This window comes from Paramisgurnus dabryanus, chromosome 19 (genome assembly GCF_030506205.2).
Source record: "Paramisgurnus dabryanus chromosome 19, PD_genome_1.1, whole genome shotgun sequence".
NCBI lineage: Eukaryota > Metazoa > Chordata > Actinopteri > Cypriniformes > Cobitidae > Paramisgurnus > Paramisgurnus dabryanus.
This window is the reverse complement of record NC_133355.1, coordinates 16,151,681-16,157,700: the sequence shown is the minus strand read 5'-3', so window position 1 is coordinate 16,157,700 and position 6,020 is coordinate 16,151,681.

The window sequence follows — 6,020 nt, the reverse complement described above, 5'->3', positions numbered from 1 at the left end:
GAAGTAGCAGAAGTACATAACACCAGTGCTACTGTAAGTAAATATATATAGTACGGTACGAGTATTCTTACGTCACAGTTGAATGTACATAAAGGGGGTAGTGCTTGTTTTTACCACACGATGGCGACATTTCGATCTGTCGTTTAAAAAATAGAGCTCAATCACTGGCCATTGGTCATTTAATCATTTTCTTGGCGTGAGTGGATACATTTCTTCCAGATCACATACATTATACATTTAGTTTGATCAGAATGGAAAAAGTTGGGTTACGAGAGTGACTTTGGGATACCTGATGTCTGCCTGAGTTATGACATCAGCTACATTGCACACTTGAATAAAGAATATCAGGGCACACATTTTTGAACAAATAAGTTCACAAAGAGCTATCTAATATTTTCAAAAGAGGAAGATTTTATTTTATATGCGGCAGTTACTGTTTGTTTTTTTGTGCGTAAGTTACGTAGAGTATCCTACGCACAGTTTTATAAATGAGACCCCCAGGAGAACCACGAGTTTGGAATGATATGAGGCTAAATAAATAATGACACATTTTTTGGTGGGGAAGGGGGGGTTGTTTCTTACTTAAAACTGCACCTCTGTTTTTAGGTTGACTGGTACTGTAACATTAGCACACAAATTTGCTTGAACTTGTGTTAGGCAAGGATTTAAGTGGTAAAACTGCATAATCGTCTTATGCTGTGAACAATTACTGCATTAATGAGTGTTGGTTGATTCCTAAAATTAGAAAAATGGGACCTGGTGGATGTCGGTGCTTAATCCTGGCATGACTTGGATTTATTAACTCTGTTTCTCTCAAACGTTTACAACTTGTATTTTAGTGACTTTACTATACTTCTTACATAATTTTAAACATATTAGATTGCTTGTCGCTTTGCCTTTTATTACATTATAAAGTGTACAATGTTCCTGTAGCTCATTGGGTAGAGCAATGCGTTCCCAGTGTAAATGTTGTGGGTTCGATTCTTAGGAAACACATATATTGATAAAATAATGTATACCCAGATAGCATGCAACCATTGAAACAATGTTAAAAATCGTTGATTTGTCAATGTTAATACCATTGAATCAATATCACGTTTGCACCCTCCATTAATATTGAAAAAATATTGAAATTTCAACAAATCACCATTATCGTGATCAGTGTTTGCTTTAGTTGGGCCCTTTACTCTTGTGTTTTAATGGTAAGTTTTCTTTGGCTGCTGAAGCAGTGTTTTAAAATACATCTGCTATTGCAAAGAAAACAAAGATCTAATGTTATCAAGTATTTTTAAATTCTTGTAGATATACCTAAATAATATTAATGAAATACTGTTAAAGTTATGCAAAAAAAGTATTTTACAGTACTAGTTGGAAACAGTGCCAGGTCTGTTATTTTAGGATTACAAAAACACATTTAAAAAGTTAAACTACTGAATCTATCTCTGATATCATGAATCGGTCTATGAATCTCATCAATGGTGACGATTAACAAAAGAAAGCTTCATGCTGCAATGCATGCTGGGTATCATCGTAGTACTAAACTAATTTATAACTCCCAGCATGCATTGCAGTTGATTGTTTTATATGAATTTGTTTGATGATTGTCACCATTATCGAGATTTGTAGGATCAGTAATGATGTCTGAATGTGTCAGCAATTTCTCTGTTTGTCTTGTCACAGTGTATTTACAAACCGAAACAATTATAAATGTCAAAAATGGATCAACATAATCATGTAAAGCAGCTTAATTTTATATAATCTTAAATTCCTCATAAAAAGCAATCAGTTTCAAGTTCAACTTAACTTTGAAACACATCTTTCTTTTCCATTGCATGATGTGTTTCTACATAAACACAAACAAACACAAAAAACCAGAAAAGCAAGATTTAACTTCGTGAATAACAAGAGTCAAGAACCCAACTAAAGCAAGCACTGATCACAATAATGGTGATTTGTTGAAATCTCAATATTTTTTCAATATTAATGGAGGGTGCAAACCTGATATTGATTCAATGAAGTTAACATTGACAAATCAACTGTTTTTAACATTGTTTCAATGGTTTGCATGCTATCTGGGTAGCTTTAACACAATGTAAGTCTCTTTAGATCTGCCAAATGCGTAAATGTTAATATGATAACTAATATTGTGTAGATCTATAAACAGCTGTTTAAGTTTTTTAAAGGGACACTCCACTTTTTTTGAAAATATGCTTATTTTCCAGCTCCCCTATTTGATTTGTACCATTTTGGAATTCATTCAGCTGATCTTCGTGTCTGGCCTTAGTACACGATGTAACTACAGAAGAGTCCAGTTTTAAACAGGAAAAATTTTGAATCTGATTAGACCATTAGCATCGCGCAAAGAAATAGCCAATCAGATTCAATGAGTTATACTAAGCTATGCTAAGAGTGATACCGCCAGACCTGGAGATCAGCTGAACGGATTCCAATACGGTAAAAATCAAATGTTTAACTCTAGGGGAGCTGGAAAATGAGCATATTTAAAAAAGAGGAGTGTCCCTTTAAAGGCGGGGTGCATGATCTCTGAAAGCCAATGTTGATATTTGAAATCACCTGAACAAACACTCTCCTACCCCAATAGAATCTGGACCTTCTTTTGATAGACTCGCCCCACATATACGCAACCCAGGCAACAATGTCTGTTAGTAGACACGCCCCTTACTACTGATTGGCTACTACAAGTGTGTTTTAGTCCTCGGCCCGACTCCCTTTTCCAAAGTGTTGTTTTTTTTGTTTAAATCATGCACCCCGCCTTTAAGTAAATTAAACTGAAAAGCTATTGGATTAAACAGTTGGACTCTGTACTGGAATTTCAATAGCCCTGAATTATAAGGATTAGCCTGTGTTTTCACGGTTCTTATTTTTTAAAATCATTAAATCAGTGAATGACTGACCCATTCGTTCTGAAAAAGCCCTCTGGATTGTTCAGGTCATAGAGTATAAACAGCACCAGTCAGCTCTAGTAGACGTACCTCAGCGCTGTTCAGGTGGATCCGCCGTATTGAACTTTCATACACATGCTTTTAAAAGCTATAGCATCTGGGGGATTGAGGCTGGGTCAGACTGCCACAAAGTGACACGTGAGGGCAGGAACTAGAGAACGGTTCTATCGGACATTAAATGCATCCACTACCAAATTGCAATGCTCCATTGCTGTGTGAGCAATAGTTTAGACATAAGGTGGATAAGGATGTGCTCTTTGGTAAGTTACTTACAAAAGACCTTTTCTTTAGGTGGGAAAACGGTGTATGTTGAACTTGCTCAACCCTCACAGGTCTTTCAAAAGGTTTCTTTCATTCAAAGTTTTGGAAACACACCAGCCCGTCTTGCTTAGCAGAAGATACAACTGTGCCACTGTTCCAACCTCTGGTCTGCAGTACATTAATGACATCATTTTGGAGAAGGAAGTAATGGATTTGCAATGAGTTGTTTATAATTTTTGACTGTTAGTTTAGGAGAGGCACATATGATTTGCACCGTCTCAGTGTTTGGTTTGAGTATGAAACACTTAAAGGGACATTCCACTTTTTTTGAAAATATGCTCATTTTACAGCTCCCCTACAGTTAAACATTTCATTTTTACCGTTTTGGAATCCATTCAGCTGATCTCCGGATCTTGTGCTAGCACTTTTAGCATAGCTTAGCATAATCCATTGAATCTGATTAGACCGTTAGCATCGCGCCTACAAAATAAGAGTTTAAATATTTTTCCTATTTAAAACTTGACTCTTCTGTAGTTACATAGTGTACTAACACTGACGGAAAATTAAAAGTTTTGATTTTGTAGGCAGATATGGCTAGGAACTATACTCTCATTCTGGCGTAATAATCAAGGACTTTGCTGCTGTAAAATGGCGGCAGCAGGCGTAGTGATATTACGCAGTGCCTGAAAATAGTCCCCTGCTATTGAAAGTAACCAAGGGGACTATTTTCGTGGCAGTGTGTAATATCACTACGCCCTGTGGTATAAATAGTTATAAACATAATTGACATCATGGCAAAATTTTCTTTTTGTTATTTCTTTTTACATTTTTTATATAAAACTATTTTCTTTTAATAACCAAAGTAAAATCTTGTACAGGTCAATAAAAAAAGAATAAAAAGTGTTTAAAATGCAAGATCTGTAAAGCTGTAAATATTTTTTGGTGGGGGAAACACATTGCTCACAACTTCTGGTTTCAACTGATCACAGCGGAAATGAGGACCTGAGGTCTAACCAGTGTTTGCTGATGGGTGTGTATTTTTACATTCGTCTAATGTCCCTCTGCTGCTCTACAGTCGTGGGGTTTTTTTTGAGGCGTGAGTGAATGTGTCATGTGTGCATATTTATATGTAAAGAGCTCAGTGTTTTCTCATATTGCTTTACCACATTTGTTGTCTGTTTGCACCCCATGCGCCAAAGGAAAACGAGAAGCTGTTTATGTGTTTCAATAGATTTGTCTCAGCACTGACATTTGCCATTTCAGAGAAATGTGTGCACTTCTACGAGTCCAGCTGCTGCATGTCATCAAGATTCTGCTGGACTGGAGGTTTGGGACTGTAATGTTTTCCTTTGTCTGTGTGTTAATTACTAGAGTTAGGACTCTGTTTGTTTCTGAGTGTGCAGGCCAGAAATGATTGATTTTCTTCTGTTAAACTTTAAAAATAAATCCAATGCAATTGTAGCCTTACAGCTTTAAAATGTTGAAATGTGTAAAGCTGATAACTTGATGTATTTACATATAAATGCTTACACAGACAACATGTGTGTACTCACATCCCGGAAAGCTCAGTGTTATCCGAAAGTGCACATAGATGGGGAGATTTTAGAAAAATTTTTATATTCCTCAATTTTTTTTAAGAGAGCTCAGATGCAAAAGCTGCTAAACGCCACCTCCATCAAAAATAAGAAAATAAGTGATATTGACCGAATGCTTTCAGCATGTACTGTATTTTATATTCATCAAATACCAGTGGCGGCTGGTGACTTCTCTTCCGAGGGGCACAAATTCAAAATATATATTTTCGAAATACGCGTCGAAAGGGTTTATGATAAAAGAGAAACTCACATTCTCAAAATGCTCACAAGACACTAACTTAAAACTAAACTCTGATTATTACGCATGAGATTAAGCGAGTATCTGGCAAAAGCAAGCGTCAGTTTTACCATAAACCCTTTAGATGCTTGTGCAGCAGGCACTTATTTTGACAAGACGCATGATGCACGTGGTTCACATGACGCAACAACAGACATTTTGAAATGACGAGCAACACACATGACGGGCTACATATATGTTGTCTTTTCCCTCAAAAAAATAAGTCACTGGCCGCACTGATCCCCACCTCAGAAATACCAGTTTGTTTGCAGAATTAGATTTTTCAGCAAAGTCCTTTAAGTGCAAGGAAGATGGATTGGATGACCTATGCATCGCAAAACAACTGTATTTCACATTCAAATTTAGGTCCCTTGTGAGGACCTGAATTCAACTTGAATGTGGCAGTGACGTGAATCGCAGTGACCCCTATGTTGTGGTTCAGTTTCTTTATTTTTACATTCTGGCTTTCATTATTTGCATTGTTTCTAGTTGCATCTTTAGAGATTTTAGAACTCTTTACTATGTCTTGTCCAAATAAATTAGTTTGATATTTTTTAAGTGGGTTTTTGCCAGTATTTTTTTATGTGGCATTTAAAGAACCTTTGAAGCACCTTTATTTTTAAAAGTGAAGAGCGCTGATATTGTACTGACAGCACTGGGACGGACGCTATAAAAAAATACAATGACAAAGTCACTGAGTATTTTAGGCCAGACAGGTAATAACACACGCTCAGCTGCACTCACTCCTTGTCGGAATTATTTTTATTTGTCTCCAGAGTAATGTATGGATAAGTAAACCAAATGTAAATTAATTAAAATAATTTGTTAACCATCATGTTTCCTCAGGGTATTATTAGCAATGTATAAAATGTTCTCTAGTGTAAAGCATCAAACATTATTGGTTACTTAACGTGCATAGAAATG